The 18,420-nt window shown below is 36.5% G+C and overlaps 1 long non-coding RNA gene across 2 annotated transcripts in view; it reads right to left on the bottom strand.

Annotated features, from left to right (window-relative positions):
- Positions 1–1,180: 1,180 nt before the first annotated feature.
- The window catches only part of LOC121143444, an 87,353-nt gene continuing 70,113 nt past the window's right edge, over positions 1,181–18,420 (bottom strand). For both annotated transcript variants that reach the window (XR_005880629.1, XR_005880630.1), the window contains 2 exons: positions 10,760–10,877; positions 1,181–1,389 (listed from right to left, as the gene is read on the bottom strand). This is a non-coding gene — a long non-coding RNA (uncharacterized LOC121143444). The remainder of the gene's footprint in view (positions 1,390–10,759; positions 10,878–18,420) is intronic.

Here is an 18,420-nt window from a genome sequence, read left to right on the forward strand (position 1 = left end):
GATTATAGATGTAAGAGACTGCTAACTGGAAAAGCCATGTGTTAACCATGAGAACAGAAATATTACTAAGAACATTAACCTGCTTCAATGGTACCCTCAAAGATTCATCGTTGACACCCCTGGATCACCTACTCTGCAAAGTCAGTTATGAGATCCTGAACCCTAAGTTGGAATTAGTTTAAAACCCAACTTCCAGGATGAGAAGATAGGTCAGTTACCTTGAAGTGCTTGACATCAAACATGAAGATCTGGAGCTAGTGCATGTGCATGCTTATAATATCCTAGGGGGAAGAGGAGACAGGTAGCAGCCTGAGGCTTGCCTGATAGCCAGCTTAGCTTTGTTGGGGAGCCTAAGTCAGTGAGTGAGTCAGCCTTAAAATATAAACTGGATACTGTATGAGAAAGTTCAAAGCTCTGGGCCGTCCTCTGTTTTCCACACACATGTTCACTCATACAAACACAGACAGTTTCTGCTAATCTAATAGAAAACAGTGAAGAAATACAAAGGTCAGACAATTTCAATGAGTTAATGTACTTGGAGGAATTACAACTCATACAGGATCATCTGTATTTTTACTTGGTAGGGTCAAGTGGAAATCATTACTTTTGCTCTCAAGAGTCAAGAAAAGTTTTACTTGTGGTTTGCCATTTCTTTCTGCCAGACATCTAAATAACTTCATGTGATACTGAAAAATTACTCCTTAATCCAAACCTTGAAAACCCATGGATCACTAGCATTAATGAACTGAGCAGAAAACCTGTCCAAACATCCAGCTGGTAAAGATTCTGTGAAGGTTGGGTGCCTGAAGACTCAACCTGAGAGTTGGTCACTCCATGGACCGCAAAGCAATCTCCCAAATGGTTGCACATTCATCAAAAATTTTTTTCAAATTATGTAGTTACATCAACTTCATTTCGGAAGAATACATAACAGTGGATAAACACATATGGTACATTTTCTTTTCCAAGTTGAACAAACTCATTTATAAAGGAAGCATAGTATCTTCTTCATGTAGATAGTTGAGATCTTCTAGTTATTTACCAAAACTATGTTGTCAGTACTGGTTTATTTTATATGCACAAAACAAATTTCATGTGACACTACATGTAATAGCACATTAGTCCATGAAAGACATGGAGACAATTGTAGTTTTTATTGAAGATTAAATTACAATTAAATTATTTGTTTTTAAGTATTAGTCAAGAAAACACCAAAGTCCAAAATTATGCCTTGGAACTTGGTAAATAAAGCATAATTTCTCATAGAAACACCAGTTCTTCTTCCTAGTTCAGATGTTACTACCTCTTGTTTTGTTCCAGATGCTGTAAAAAAATTAAAGAGGCAGACCGGGAACAAGCCATATCAGTACAAATAGATGCCATGGATATCTGCAGATAAAAAAAATCAAGGATATTAAATTCATTAAAGTAGATCAAAGAGAGTCAAAGTAAAAAGGGATCAAGAAAAATAATATTCCCAAGGACAAATAAGTTGAGAGTGAGTCATGTTAACCCCTGAGGGAGACAAGTGGGCAGCTCTGTGATAGTAAACTTCAACATTGCTAAGGCTCACATAGATTTGTATCAGATATTTACACATAAAATCTTGCTGTTTTTGATGTTGCTAGTTTCCCATAACATGTACACTTGAGGCACACACACACACACACACACACACACACACACACCAGTGTTTCTCCAACATAAGAAAATAAAATAAGTATGGCAGCAGAGTAGACTTAAAATCTATATGTAAGGGGGCTGGAGTTGGAATATGGGTTAGAAGTTAAGATTACTGGCTCCTCTTCCAGAGGACCCAGGTTCAATTCCGAGAACCTACATGGTGGCTCCCAGCTGCCTGTAACTACAATGCCTCAATGGGCATTGCATGCATGTGGTGCACAAATTTAAATGCAGGTAGATTACATAAGCCAAATATACAATAAACATAAAGGTTAAAAATTAAAAATTAATAAATACTATGTCTAAGAAAAATTAAGTAAGCTTTACTTAGTATTGATTGATTCTATTTTTTTAAGGGGGGGCTCAAAACAGGGTTTCTCTTTATAGGCCCAGCTGTATTGGAACTCCCTATGTAGACCAGGCTAGGCAGGAAATCACAAAGATTTTCCTGTTACTGCCTTCCAAGTGCTGGGATTAGGTCTTTGTGTGTGCGTGTGTGTGTGTGTGTGTGTGTGTGTGTGTGTGTGTGTGTGTGTGTTTGTATGTGTGTGTGTGTGTGTGTGTGTGTCCTGGCTACATATACATTTTACGTTGAGATGTTTGTGGCGTGACAACTAGAAGACTGGGCAACCATTGACCCTCTATCTTAATTCCTATTGGAAGTCTCCAACTACAATTAAAAGTATTTTAATTACCCCAAAACATAAAGCTAGGGGATCACAGGCTCTCACTATGGGGTAGGACATACTTGCCTTTTTTTCCTATATTCATATGGTAGTTTGAAAGAAAATGGTCCCCAAAAGGGAGGTATGGCTTTGTTGGATTGGTCATGGCCTTGTTGATTAAATGTGTCCATGTGGAGGTGTGCTTTGAGATATCATATATGCTCAAACAACATCCAATGAGAGAGTTCACTTCCTGTCAAGTGTGCAAGGTGTAGAACTCTCAGCTACCTCTTCAACACTGTGTCTGCCTGCATGCTGCCTCCATGACAATAATGAACTAAACCTCTAAACTGTAAGCAAGCCACCTCATTAAGAGTTTCCCTTTATAAGAGTTGTTGTGGTCTTGTCTCTTCTCATCAATAGAAAGCCTAACTAAGATAAAAGCACATGCTGCTAAAATACTTTTAATATGGTATCATTATACCGTGGTGTAGGGCTGTTCATCTTAGATAGAAAATATTCTTCTTTCAGTAGATGGCAGGTTTTACAGACTCCTAACTAGTCAAAAAGCTGAGAATAACTGACTGTTGTATACTTAACCCTAAAAGGAACATCTCTATCTTTCTCTCCACTGCCCAGAGAACACTGTACAGAAAGTAACTGGAAATGCTGTAAAATTGTGTGTTGGGAGAGACCAAATTTTCTTCTAGATATGAGATGACCATCACAATGTTGAATATACAGCACCTTTGTCCAGCTGTATGAAAGCAATCAACTAACCAAAACAAAACAAAGAGCAGAAGGATGAGTTGGCAAGTATAACGGGCCACTAGGCATGAGAATGGGATAAGAGATAGTAACAGAGGTGGATGTAATCACAACAAATTATGATACATGTGTGCTCATGTACAAAATTATCAAAATTTTTAAAAAATGCAAACAAACTCCAAGTACATTAATTGTTATTGTTATTATTATTTACTAAGAACTATTTCTGGTTAATGACTCAATTGTGTGAACACGTACCAAATAACCAAGGTAAACTGTGTGAAAAGGGAGAGTGTTACACTCTAGGATCTGTGCCTATATGATAATTCTCTAACTACTTTCTCTTTCCTTTGTTCTCCATGCAGGGTTCCTCAGGTACCTAGTGCTGTGACCTCATGGTTAGAAATCTGTTGTGTGGCATCCATATTCATTGTCTATATAGAGCTGTCATATGCTCTACATGTTTTAAATTTGGTTATAATTTTTTAGTTTTTATGAAGCTTGGAGTAAATTCTAGATTCTAGGGCTTGTACTCAGATGTATGAAGCATACATGACAGGAACTGCCATTCTACTTGGTGGAGCATATATAAGCGACTGGTCAAAGCATGGCAGGTGTGCCTTTTATACCTAAACAGTATATCATGAAGAGAAATGAATTTATGGTCTGTGTTTTCTATTATTCCTCTCATCGAAAAGTACATTTCTTTGGATCAAATGATGTCATAGATATTGTCAGTATCCAGGATAGAAATAGAAAAATAGGGTGAGTTCTAGTTAGTCTTGGCTAAATACATCATAACTTTTGACCACTATTTCCTAAGACATAGCTCTAGATATGCATGAAACTATCTTCAATTACTTACCCAAAACACATGGGTATATTAAAAGATTTGCTTTTCTGGACTGGGTAAGTAGCTTAGTTTGAAAAGTGTTTGCCTTGCATCCAAGAGGGTTGGAATTAATTCCTAAGCAGTTCATAAAAACCGTATGTGAGGGCACATGCTGGAAATCTCAGAATTCCATAGGAGAGGGCAGCAAGATTGGAAGTTCAAGGCCAAAACCTTGTTTTGAAAATAAACAAAAAATTCTTTATTTTTTGTACATTGTGCTACATTTTGTTATTTTGAAAGACATTTTTCTCTAACTTATCTATTGACAAAAAATACAAAAGCTTGAAAATACACAACATATAATTGAAAAGTCAAGATTCAAACTCAGTTTTACTTCATTAAGGCTTAAAGTTATCAAAAACCCCACCCTAGATTGAGAGATGGTGTGAAGGATTGCATTAGAAATGCCAGACTGAGTTATTTTTTTAATTAGATTCTTCTGGTTTAGTTTAAAAGAAAAAAATCACACATCCCCACCTCTTTGATGGTACCCTTCTTCCTAATCCAAGCTAGCTATGCCTATATTTTACTGTTTTCTTCCATATTCTTTTCCACAGTTTTTTCTGAAAGTGTTTCTGTACATTTGCCTTTTTCTGTTGGCATTTAGATAAGCAGAAAATGGTGGTGTATCTGGAAATGGGATACTGATTTGGTACCTTAAAAACTCCAAATTCTGGGAGTTAATAATTGAGTTTGCAGATAGACATTTAAACCCCTATGGCTTGCCTCATTTACCTATAATATCTATGATGTCCTCTATGATCAGCATTTGTATCTTGTACTTTTTGACATGATCTGGCATTGAATTCCAATCCTCCAACTTGGTGGCAATAGCCTTACCTGCCCAGACATATTGCTGGCCTTATACTTGCTTTTATGACTCCTATATGTGGATCTGTATCTATTATATTTCATGAGCCATAGTGCCAAACAACTACCTGAGTCTCTGTAAATGAAGTTTTTAATTGGTCTAGATAACAAGAAGATGGAGTCAGATATAGAGGGAAATGCTGAGAGGTCAGAGAGAAGGAGCAAGCAATAGCACACCTTAAGTCCTTAGCACATCAGCAGACAACAGAGAAATTTCCTCTTTCTCCCTGCTTATATCCTTTTTCTGCCCAGCTACCTCACTTCCTGTCTGTTTGTACAGACCTCCAGACCTCTACGGTTAGCTAGTGTCACACTCCATTCTCTGAAACGCCCCAGACAGGCATTATTTGTTCAAGCAAGATATCACCAGAAGTCTCTTATAACTGTATCCAAAATGCTGACTACAGCTTATGATACATCTTGAATTTCCAATTACTATTAATTAAATGAGTAATATATGAGTGAACAAATATATGAATAACTTTTGGATGTTCAAGAGGTTATTCAAATGATTTGGCAAAATTTAGTATAACATGTTTCTTTTTAATTTTGTTATGTAATAATTATCTTTATTTGCTATCTCGCAGAATTATGTACTAAATGGATGAATCATCCAAATAAATGGATGAAACAATAACAACATTTTTGACAGAAGTATCAGGAAATATTTTCTACTGCTGTAAGGCAGCTTTGGTAAGGCCACACTGGTGAACACAACTAGTTTCCATCTTAGCCATATCTCCATTACCTAGTGAGAGAATAGTGTATTTAGTTAGGGGGACAGAGTTGTAATTCTTAAATACCCAAATTATGGAGTCAGTGAGGATTATCACGATGTATCCTCTTGCCTAGCAAGACATGTATGGAAAGTTCATTGCACAGTGAATAAGAAACCCAAGTATTGGAAGAAATCTTTCCTATCATTTGGTTGTACAATCATGATGTGGAGATCATCATGTATGGAGCAAATTAGGGGTGGAAGTTGGAAAACTGAGTGTCTGGTGACACTAAGGAACCATTGAACAAACTTTTGACTCTGAGTCCCATGCTTCTTGTCTTTGACACAATGTATCTCTTTCTCTGAATATTATTGTTACTGAATTTTGTGTAGTTAAAAGAAGGAGCAATCAGCATGATAGGCTTGGAATTTATTGCACAAGCATTAACTACAATCAATGTCATCACTTAAATAAGTATTAAATTAATAAAATAATCCTTTTTCAATGCTAATTTAAAAAATTATTTAGTATAATACATGCATATAATGTTTTTTGATCTAAACCTCCAATTAATCCTTTTGTTTCCCTCAATACTTTTTCTACCAGTGCCATATACTCTGTCTTTCTTTGACTAATCACCAAGCTCATTTAGTGGTGACCTCACTTTTCTTGGTAATTCTAAAGAAATTTAGACTTAGGAACTCTTTTTGGTGGGAGAGATAGGGCTTCTCTGTATAGCTTTGGAGCCTGTCCTAGAACCAGCTCTTGTAGACCAGGGTGGTCTCGAACACACATACCTGTCTCTGCTTCCCGAGTGCTGGAATTAAAGGCATCCACCACCACTTCCCAGCTAGACTTAGAAACTTTTTCAAAATGAGTGTGCAGATTTTTGAACTATATAGGTTTTAAAACACCGTTTCCAATGTCTCTTCGGGCTACTTATTCCAATACCATTTCACTTTGTATTTCTTAACTGTAGATCTAGCAATCTACAAACTTCAGATGCAATACATTACACAAGCAAACTCTGTGTATATATATATATATATGTATATATATGGCATATATATATATATGGTATGCTTGCTTGATGTCCCTATGCATGTGAATTTACAAAAGAGCTATCTCTATAATTATAAAGCATCCATGAGGACTAGTGCTTTCCATCAATAAGTTTCATTTGTATGAAAAAACTTTAGACTTTTGAGATAACCAAATCTGGATCAGAAATGAAAGGAAACACATGAACTGCACTCTTATCTGAAACAGGATACAGACAGCTACAAAGTGCACAATCAGATTAGCAGTAGTCTCTAGGAAATAAATGAAGAAGCCTATAAAACGATGGAAACACAGTGATTTCTCTTCTTGCCCACACTTATTACCCTGTCATCTTCACCCACTGAAATTGCCCCTCTCTTTTCCACATTCCCAACTCAATGCCTAGTTCCCCTCTCCAGAGTGTAGAAGTGATGCGCAGTGGATAAATCTGAAAGATGTCTGACTATGAGAAGGCCAATGTCAGGGTCAGAATCTATGAGAGTAGTCCCTAGGATGCAAAGAGTAGTCCCCAGGATTCAACTTCACAGCATTCTGAATCACCATGAGACAGGCCTTTGGGCATACTTGTGAGGGATTGTTTTCACTGTGTTTACTGATGAGAGAAGACTCAGATTTACTGTGGGTAGGGCTGATGATCTCACCAGGGAAACCTGGAGTGCTATCCAATGGAGAAAGCACACAATCTGAAAATTAGGAAGGCATCCCTTGCCATCTGCTTCTGACTGTGGATGCCATGTGACTCTATGTTTCAAATGCCTGCTCCCTCAACTTCCACCTTGACAGACTGGGCCTGGCACTGGAAACCAAAATGAGCCCTTCCTTCCTTTTGTCGTAATCACAGTAACAGTAACAGGAAAAGTAGCAAAGTCTAAATGTAGAGGGCAGGAACTCACAGCACTGTAAACTTGGTATGATGCATTTTGGGTATATCATCTATGGCCTTTGCCACACTCAATTCTTCTTTTTAAACTTTAACACTTTAACTTCTCTTCCTATCCTGAAGCCTATCAGCATGTCTAGTTTCTGTTGCTTCGGGATTCACCTCTTCACTAGTGAGGACTGTGGTTACTGATACTACTTATATGACAGGAGCTCACATTCTTCCAAGCACTCATTAATCATTATCTCAAGGTATTAGCGATAATCATTTCATTAATGGGTGGGAAGATTTGATTAAAAACTATGCAGTTAGTTCTCACTAAGTACCAATTTACTTAAAAGACTATCCCTGAGATTGTTCTTGTGTATGTGTGTGTGTATGTCCAGGTCTTTCGATTTTTATACTTATAAATGCTTTCTACAATATAGTTCTTCTTTATTGCTGATAGGAACTCCCTTCCATTACCTCTCTATAAATTTGGAATTTCAAACACTGAGGAAAAAATGACCATTACTCGAGGAGTACGTAGAATTTCAGATAAACCCCTTTATTGTGGTATTAAATACATGGTCTTTAGTGCTGACCAACAGAGATGTTCCCTATATATAGGAACCCACTACAAAGAGCAAGAATGGAGAACTAATGCTTCCAAGGCATTATCCTGGTCCAGGTGACAAAGCTCTCCTGGGTCGAACTCTGTCTCTTTAACCCAGTACAGAAACTATTCTGTGTACTTGGTAAACAAATACTTTAGATGATGAATGAGATTGTTCTGCTAAGAATTTCTGTCATTAGGTGATGGAACCATAGCAGGGCAAGAGGTGAAGCTGTCATTGTTCAGTTCTGGAAAAATCCTGGCTCCCCATCTAGTAGCAAGCATCATGAACTTAATCGTGACTCTTTTTCTTTATTGCCAGGGGAAAGGTATTCATTTTCAACATTTAAACATTGCTTTTTTGTGTATTTTTATCCAGCACCTGTATACAGCATCTCTATTTACTTCTAACTTCCATATCTTCTCCAGGCTAGAAATGGGCAGGGCATTTTTCATTAAGAGCTGAAACCTCCTGGTTACTGAAATTGTGCAAATCATTCCATAGATTTGTCACTTCAACGGGGTTTTACTTGAAAATACCTGCAGTTTGGTTTCCACTGTCTAGTTTGTTCCCTAATTAGTGGAGTTTTCCTGCAGGCAAACACCTGTGTGAGCTCAACTGCTGGCCCAGGCAAGTGAGGGAACCTCCTGGCCCCCCGCAGGGAGACCTTCAACCCTTTGTTATTGTTTTCAGAGCCCCAAGCTCAAGTTCGTTATTCACCTAAAGTGAAAACTGACTGACATCAAACTTTCTCAGGCACTTCTTTTTGAATGGTCTAAGGTAACCCAAATGCATTTCCAGAAAATTAAAAACACAAAAGAAAACAAAACAGTTACTTGAAGCAATGAATGGGATGTTCCTGCTTGTCAGTTTATCAAGCATTGACATTTAAATAAATATTCTGACATTGTCAAATATATATATTTGACATTTGAATATATATATTCAAATATAGGAAAGGAGCTCACAAATGATAGCCATGCATAATTCATACAGGAAAATAGATTTAAATAAGCCTGCTCTGTAGCTCAGTGTGTGGAAATTAAGCATACTGCTTCCATTCCCACTGAGCCTGCAGCCATTTTTCAGTCTCCAAGCTCCTCCATTCTACACTGTATTTATTTCTTTTTGTACTTTGAATCATAATATAATTTGTTTCCAAATGTGTATCTAAAGAAGTCCACTTGGAGGGACACAGAGCAGTACCATAAGTGAACCACAGCACAGCATTTTCATGTAAATAATGTTAGATAAATATTTAAATTACTCTTTTGCAGAATGAAAGTATGTGAATATCCTTTACATTTAAACCTCAAATTACACTAAAGGAGTATTTCTTCTAGAGTTATTGTTCACAACAATATAAATTAACTTTTATATTCTTACAAAATTCTTCAAGATATTTTACTGGCAACAGTGAGTACAATTTCAACTGAACTTGGTCAGAATATCATTGTACTCAAAAGATACATAACCCTTCATTCACCCTCAACAATTTAAAAATTTGATGCAGAAAGCCTATCAATGCTCCTTTTAATTTGAACACTAGGGTTGTCAGGTTTCTAATTTAAGAAAATGTAATTTATTCTCCTTAGTTCTGATTCCACTAATTCAGATTTCTACAGTTGTTCAAAATAGTGGAGGTAGCATTTTGAATGCACGAATGCAGTCCTAATCACCTAAAGAAAATCTGCCCTTAGTGTCACTTGTTAGGATTTAAATAAAATTAGGATGTTGTTTCTATTAAAGTTCAGCTGTTTCAAGTTGGGCATGGAGTACACCTATAATCTCAGCACTTGGGAGGCAGAGACAGAAGGATCAGGAGGTCAAGGCCTACATGAGATTTCATGGGAGCCTATTAGAATACAGAAATACACATGCTCACACAGGAAAAACAAATGTTTAAGACAGTGATCATATTCAAATGTTTGAAAGGTCTATGACTGAAGCCTAAGGAACTCAGCTGACATTTCCATGGTTGTATAAGTGTAAAACTAGCAAGCAAATCAAGATCTGTTGCAAAAATTCAAGTACTTTTTCCAGCATTATAAAAAACTAACGAAAAATAAAAGCTCCTAAGATTCTAATATTTGGGGAGATACTTTTTCCAGAATTTGAGATTTGCTTCAATTATTAAATGCTACAGAATTCATGACAATCCAGCTCACTACAGAAGAATATATTATTCCTCTAACTCAACTTACTAACATGTTAATAACCTAATTGTTCAATCTGTAAATAGTAGATATGTCGTAACTCATGAGTCAATTTGGAATTCTAAATACTATTTTTAAGACCATTATTTAAATACATGACACTAGCCTTTCTAGGGGGTCTAGAGATTGGCTTCAAGGATAGTTTGCTTCTGCTCTATTTTCTGCCTAATTAGCAATTCAGCTCAAGCTCCCAGGTAAGTGTTTTATGAGATGAAAATTAACAATCAGGTAGTGTGTTAGCAATTACTTTTGTACTATGTAGGTGAAGGGTAGGAAGGTACTCTACAGACACAGAAAGCAAGTATGATACAGTAGTCACAGGGAAGATCTCGTTCTCCAGGGAGCCTTCCTTCCCTTGGATGTCCCTTAAAAGTGTTCAAGAGACCTGTATCTTTGTATGTCCATCACCTTGTAGTACTTCTGTGAAGGGATGCGATTTCCTACAGAAAAGAGGATGCCAGCTGAGACCATTTTCTCCCTGGGATTCAGCTGAAAGCTCAGGCGTTGGAATCCGTAGGTCTTTATTCTAAATGGGAGACCGAACAGAGACACACACCAACAAGGTCATGTAGTTTTCTATGGATAAACTAAAAATTTCAAGATTAGAGTACATAGCTTTCCCCATATAGCTTCAGCCTAACAAATCTGCTTCAGAGCCTTGTGTCTTCTTCAGGAACAGATGTTGAGGCCAGCAAAGCAGTCTACAAACATGACAACATAGTGAAATACTTTGACAAACATGGCTTTCTTTTGGACATTAATAGGTTTGTGCATAGTGAAAACTATTTTTCAGAAAATAAGCATTATTTTAATATAAACATCCTAAAATAATTATTAATTTTCATGTATTAAGCACCCTTGCATCCAAAAACTTATGAGTTTCTATGCTAATAAAAGTTTTCAATGGAAAGCTTTGGAAAACTAATATATCTTACTTAGTTTCTTCACATATAACCAACTCACTGCGTTTTTAGTAAATTATATTTTGGTGATGAGGTCTGAATAACTAAACAATATTAGGAAAAAGACTCCTTAATAATAACAGTTTAAAGTCAATAGGAGTTTATGTCTCTTTCATATTCATTCACATGCATATGTGCTTCAGTGCCACGGCCACTACCAACCCCTAAGTTGGGAAAAGCAGAGTCTCTGTGTTCTTCCTTAATTACCATGATGTATTGGCTGTGGCTATAGCTACTTCAGAAATCCTGTTGGTTAGAACAGAGTCCAAAGACTACCTCAAGGGAAGTTTGTGGAATGCCTTAAAGTGTGTATCCCATGTCTAACCAGTATTGTTATTATAAAGGAAAGGTAAATGTATAAGATAGTTCTAAATATTTTCTGCCTTGTACAGCATTTTTATTTGGAATGTGCATTATCTATTAGCTTTGTGGCAATATTAGCATCTTATAAAAAAGTCCATCAATTATAATTCTGTATTAGCTTAGTTTAGTATTTTTCAAATTGTTTTCTGTCCAATATAAAGAAGTTCATAATGTTTTGGTTATGTCTGCATCAATGTTGCTTATGCCTCCTGGAAATATAAAATTCTTTTTCCAGAGTGCATGAGAGAACATGGAAAATAAAAGGTATTTTGACTTTGGGCCCAACTGTTCTGTCATTGCCTACTGCTAAAATTCCCTTGAGCTCAGCATCCAATAACACCCCCAAAAAGCTTCTTTAGCATATCATCCAGACTAACAAAACCCAGGTGAATGATCTGGAAACAACTTTGTGAATGATTCTCCCTTGACCTCTTAGTAGGCAGTGTTCAAATGATGCTTTCTACCATGGCAACACAATCAACTCCTCCATTCATTGGACCACTCTGATACACTCACCAGTGAGGTTTAGATCTCACTTCTTGAGATAATTATCCTCTCCCATATGCGTTCTTTCCTTGGGAGCATGACCTTAGCTTTAGAAACAGTACTGCTATTCTATTTTCTTTAGAGTTACCTTCTGAATCTCAAAAATCACTTCTTTAAATGAGAAAAATGAAGTTACAGACCTAGCGACTAACAAACTTGATAAACAAATACACATATATGAAATTATGTATATAGGTGTTGTTTCCTAATAAAATCACTACAAAGAAATTTCACATGGTCTTCAAGAGCTACTTTAACTAAATCAGTAAAATGTATTTTATTTACATACAGCCAAAATACCATAATATAAAAATATCTATTTTAAATTCTTATTGCATCAATAACATAAATGCTTTCACTATTTTGCTCATTTATCCTATTTTTATCACTAGTTATTGGTTGAACATAGCACCACAAATGAGTAATAAAACTTCAACTGGAATAATAAAGTCATCATATAAACTATTATTTTTTTGGGATAGTAGCGCTTTTAGGAGATGGGACCCACATTGCGTCTTTTAGATGACTGAAGGATATCTTTGAAGGGGTTTATGGGACCCTGGGCTTCTCTCGGTGTTTTGAAAATTCCTTCCTGACCATGAGATGAGAAATTTTGCTTCCCAGTATGCTTCCACCATGATGTACATCTCTGCCATGAGTCCCAAAACAATAGAGCCAATTGATCACAGACTGCACCTTCCAAACCAATGAACCTCAGATATCTCTATTTTTCTCTTAAAACCATTTTTCAACTTTAGGTTATATGTTGTTGAATTTACAGGAAGGTTATTTCATTTTAGAGTCCTGTCCAATACTTCACCATCTAGTAAAATAGAGACAATTTGTGGTACCTTCCTGCACCATTTTTAACATTTAGTGCTAATGTTAAGGTTTCACTCCCCTAAGGGTAGCTGGAACAGTGATACACACATCAAACAGATAACCATTAATTGCATTTGTGGGACAACTTTTCATGTTTGAAGTATTGAGTATTCGTGGGAATAGAATTTCTGTGGGTGTTTCAAATGATTCAGCCATTATTATGCTTGGGGATTTTCATTCTTTATCAACATCAGATAAAAAGCAAGCCTTTAGAGTCTCTCCAAATGTTCTGATTTTCTTTACTGTACCCTTTTAGGAAAGAATATTCACATTACATAGAAGAAAAGATGTTTGGCTTCTGATAGGAAATTGCATTATGTTCTGGATGGCACTCATACACTGGAGTACAGTCGTTTCTCAGCTGTCCAAATTTCAAAAATTGTAGTCTGGAAATTTAGTTTAATGTATGTCATATGTAGAAAAGTAATACTTTTAAACTGAAATTTAATGCAAAAAATTATGTCATTAATATAGCTGAAATCTGTTATCTGACTAATGAGAGAGACCAGACATGGAAAATGCTGGAAGGGAGGTACACACCTGAAGACAGTAGATTCTTCTATGCACAAATACCACTGTTCATGTTAATACCTGTGGGGTTCAACAGACTTTAGAAAACTCATTATTTGTATATTATCTAAAATAATTTTAAGACAAATTATCACAAATAAAATAACACGTAAGAAATGATATTGATTTTAGGAGTAATTCTTGTTTAATTGGTCTTGACAGATACTTTACACTTTTGATTATTTTATACACAATGAGGAATATTGTTTTGGAGCCTTTGTAAATCTTGGAAACAACTGTTTAAATGTTCAAGTTGATAAAATATTTCAATCTCAATGTGGCTTGTTTTCATGATGGTATGAAGTCATTTACCTTGATATTTTCTCCAGTTTGGAGCAGCTGCCTTTTGAGTTCTTCATGGTTTCCTTTATCTGATCTACTGAGATCAAGCTTACGAATAGAAAACATTGTATTAATTCAGGGAAGTGATGTTCAGCTGCCATCCAGTCTTCGCACAGTGGGTAGAGTGATATTCCACTGACAAGTAGAATACAATGGTAGCCCTTGGAACTAATTGAAGGGAGTATCAGTATACTTATAATATTTTTACAAGTTGAAGATTTTTTCCTGATTTTCACCTCAGTAAACATGGACTTAATTGAGCATAAATTTATATTGTGAATTCTTCTCCTTCTGTATATAGTTATTAAATTCTTCAAGTTATTTCTACTGTATCTACTTTACTTCAGCAAATGAAGTCAGTATGTACCACAAAGAAAAGGTAAGATCTGGCTATGAGTTTGAGGAAGCTGCTGCCTCAAATAGAGATATAAAGTGAGAATTAATGAATAGATGCCTGTTTACCTCCAATTATAATTCCTCTATTTGTGGAACATTATTTCTAAGGATACTTATATGTAGCTTACATATACAAGCATGCAATTAGTATGTTTTTGCACGTAATCTCAAATTGAAAACATAATGTATATTCAAAGCTTTTGTGTCTCTAGTGGTTTAGCCAATGGGAGTAGTTGGCAAGAAAAGGTGATTCACAGTGAAATAAAGGATGGTCTCAGAAGGGAATGGAGGTGTCAAAAAAGGAAAGAGAATGACAAAATGAATGCAAAATGGAATACTAGAGTGTTCTACGTATAAATTGTAATAATAACACCAGTATCTCACTTTATAAACTCAAATATCCCCTCCACAGCATCTGGGGAAGAGAATTATAAATGACAGACTGTCATGTTAAAACGATTAACAGTAAAGCAATCAAGTCATTAAGGTGGCCGCATAGATGACTGTACACAAAAATCTAAGCATTCAGGCTCAAGGCCCAAAGAGCAAGTGATAACGCACCAAGTCCAAACAAGAGGTAAGCAGAGGCTCAACCACTCTCCTACGAATATCCAACTATGTGTGGTTTACTACTATAATTTGGGTGGACTTCTTTCCGGATGGAAGCCTTGGTCTGTAAGTCAGGCAAATTTACAAGGAAAATGGAAAGGTGGAGAAAAGACTTCTGTTTTGAAGGAAAATGTTCCAAGTGTTTTACCTGATGAATATGCATGAAGATGTTCCACTCACTTCTACGTTCCATTTCATTCTGTTCAGTAAAAGTAGTTTTAAAATAAAGGTGCAATTGTGTGTAAAGCAGTTAATGTACACATTCCTTATTCATACCTTTGCTATACATTTTTACTTTTCTTTGAAGCTTGTTGGCAGCTCCTGCTTTGTTGAAAATGGCTCAGACCCACTGATTACGAAGTATATAAAGAGTTATTTATGTTCCAAAGATGAGGCGGTACATGGAAAAAGATGAATCTCTGGTTAACTCACTTTCCATGTTAGCTGTAGATTGCCTTTAATGATGTGTGTGTGTGTGTGTGTGTGTGTGTGTATGTGTGTGTGTGTGCATATGTATATGTATATCTATCTATATTGAAAATACAAATGCATGTTCCACTTAACAAAGCCATTCATTCTCTTAGGAAAAACATCACTCATACAAAGCACAAGCACACTAACTACCATCTTTCTCATATGATCTCATTTCTCTTTGTAGCCTTTCCCTGTGAATGGAAAAGAAACAGTAGTTCCTTTTGAAGATTCAAGGCCTAAATAAGTCTACAGAGTTTAGAACAACATTGCAGTTCTTCAGACAGAATGTGAAGCAAAGGGTGGAGAAAACTGAATATGTACTGTTTGTTCAGGTGAATACTTAATTTTTCTTTTTTATTTAATTTTTATTTAAATGAAAATCAACCTCATTTTACATACCAATTCCAGTCCCCTCTCCCTCCATCTTCTCATTCCCCCCACCATCCTCCCCATCCCACCGATCCACTCCTCAGGGAGGGTGAAGACTTTGAAAGTCTCTAAGAAATGCAGAGGGATAAGATGGCTGGCAGCTGGACAGTCTAGCTCTTGGAAAGATGTGTGCTTCACAGGAGAAAATAAAAATTTAATAAAAATTGCTAAAAGAAAAAAAAGACCATTTAAATTATTTTGAATTCCAAGACTGGCTGAGAAGAACATTAAATCTTACCCAGAAAGTCAGAGAAACATTCATCTTTCTGTATGATATGGGATATGGGATCTAAAATTTCAGAACAGGCCTGGCAAGATGGCTCCATGGGAGAAGATAGGGATGCAATGACTATACATGCATTGGAACCTGAGTTTAGTTAGGAGAAGAGAACTGAACCCTCAAAGCTTTCCTCCATATATGATCCATGATGTGACCCCAATGGGCACATATGGATGCCCCCCCAACACACATGCACACAAGCACACATGCACACACACTAATAATAATAAATAAGTAAAACATTATCACAACATTGAAGTAATGATCAGTCTCTTCTGTTCCTGGTCCTTCACCAGTTTGCTTCAGTAAACACACACATAGAAATGGTATCTCCTGTAAACTGGAGAATTCTGTCTATGAGATCAAACCCTTGGCAAAATGTTTAATATGAAACATATTATTGAAAACTCCATGATACTATAAATATATATTTATGTAGTCCATTTAATCTTTTCCACTTAATTTCAAAATATTGACAGATATTTATCTGTCTAGAAGATTCATTCTTTAAACGTAGAGAAAAGCTCCCCTTAATAATAGGAAGAAAAGAGAACTCACACAAATTGAAATATCATCAAAGACTACCTTTTATATATTATGCACCCAGAACTAAGACACAGAGATATAAACAGTTATAGTATGTTTTATATCCCATTAAAAATGCAGAACACCTTGTCAATCTCCATTTGGGTCTCAGGCAAAACAGAGTTTAAGTGAACATGCAATAACTCCTGTTGCCACTGGATGGCAATGACAGCTTTTCTCTCCAAAATATGCAAGGTGCCTGTAATGCAATTTAGTGCCTAGACCCTTGGTCCCTGAGATTCTCAAGATAACAAACTACACTTGGGTTGCTCGCCAAGACTCATTTCATGTTCTCTTTGCATCACTTGCCTTTGGACCCACTCCACATGAAGACAGCCAGCAAAGTTCCCTTACATCAGTTACTCTTCATGAACTTGGTGTCAACAACAACAACAAAAACAAACAAACAAAAAACAATCAAACAAAAATAAAAACACCAGGTGTATAAGGAAGAGAATGTTAAAGAAAAAGGGAAAGAAAGGAGGAGAAAATAAAGCAGGCAGCAATAGAAATGGCCTTATTGCCTTCTGCTACTGAGTGATACTGAGCTTGTAGACGACCTAAATAAATATCCATGTTGTTGCTTCCTGTCACATAGCAGTGATACCCTGCTCTCTTCAGTACCTCATCACCTAAACCATATCTTCCCAAGGCCTGTAGACGTACTTGCATCTATATATATGCACATTTCAGTTCAGTTGAGACAACAATCTAAGAATGCTATGATTTTCCAGGGTAAATTTTTATAAAAGGACAAACAAAAGACTGATAAATTTCAGATCTACATAAGGTAGATCTAAACTTTTTTACAATCATTTTGTGTGGATATAGAATGTATAGACTTTTAAATTCTTATAATTTCTAGGATTATTTATGAAGGACTGTGATATTACCACAGGCTACAATAATAACTTTTTTCATGGAAATATGGATTTAAGTATAGTCACACCTAATTGTGCATAGTTTTTCTGGTTCATATGAAGGAAGAAGATCTTAAATAATTATTTTGATTGATACAATAATGTAACTTTATCAAAAAATGAAATAAATACTATTTTATAAATATGTGGGACGAATCAATGCATGTGCATTTCTTTTCTGTTTTTCCATATATTTTTTACTTAACTTTTTATACATGTCACTTTCAGTTCCCTCTCCCTCCCATCCTCCCCCACCCCCAATCCTCCCAACATATCACCCCCACTCCACCCCCTTCCGTTCCCCCAGGGAGGGCAAGGCCCTCCATGAGGGATTTTCAGAGTCTGTCACATCATCCCGGGAAAGGAGGTTCTTCCTCATGTGTCCAGGCTGAGAGAGCATCCCTCCACGTGTTATGGGTTCCCAGAGTCCTTCTGTATGCCAGGAATAAATACTGCTCCACTCTCCCAGGTCCCACAGATTGCCAAGGCCTCCTCTCTGTCTCCCAGGTTCAGTGGGGGGGTGTCTGGATCAGTCCTATGCTGTCCTCTCAGTCATCAGTCTGGGGTCCATGTGTTCCCCCTTGTTTAGGTCAGTTGCCTCTGGGGATTTCCCAGCCCTATCTTGATTCCATTGGTCATCACTCTTGTTTTGTAACTGGGTTCCAGGAGTAAAATTCGGTATCAGCTGTGGGTGTTTGCCTCTGCCTCCAT

The sequence above is a fragment of the Mesocricetus auratus genome, unplaced genomic scaffold (genome assembly GCF_017639785.1).
Source record: "Mesocricetus auratus isolate SY011 unplaced genomic scaffold, BCM_Maur_2.0 Super-Scaffold_100013, whole genome shotgun sequence".
Lineage (NCBI taxonomy): Eukaryota > Metazoa > Chordata > Mammalia > Rodentia > Cricetidae > Mesocricetus > Mesocricetus auratus.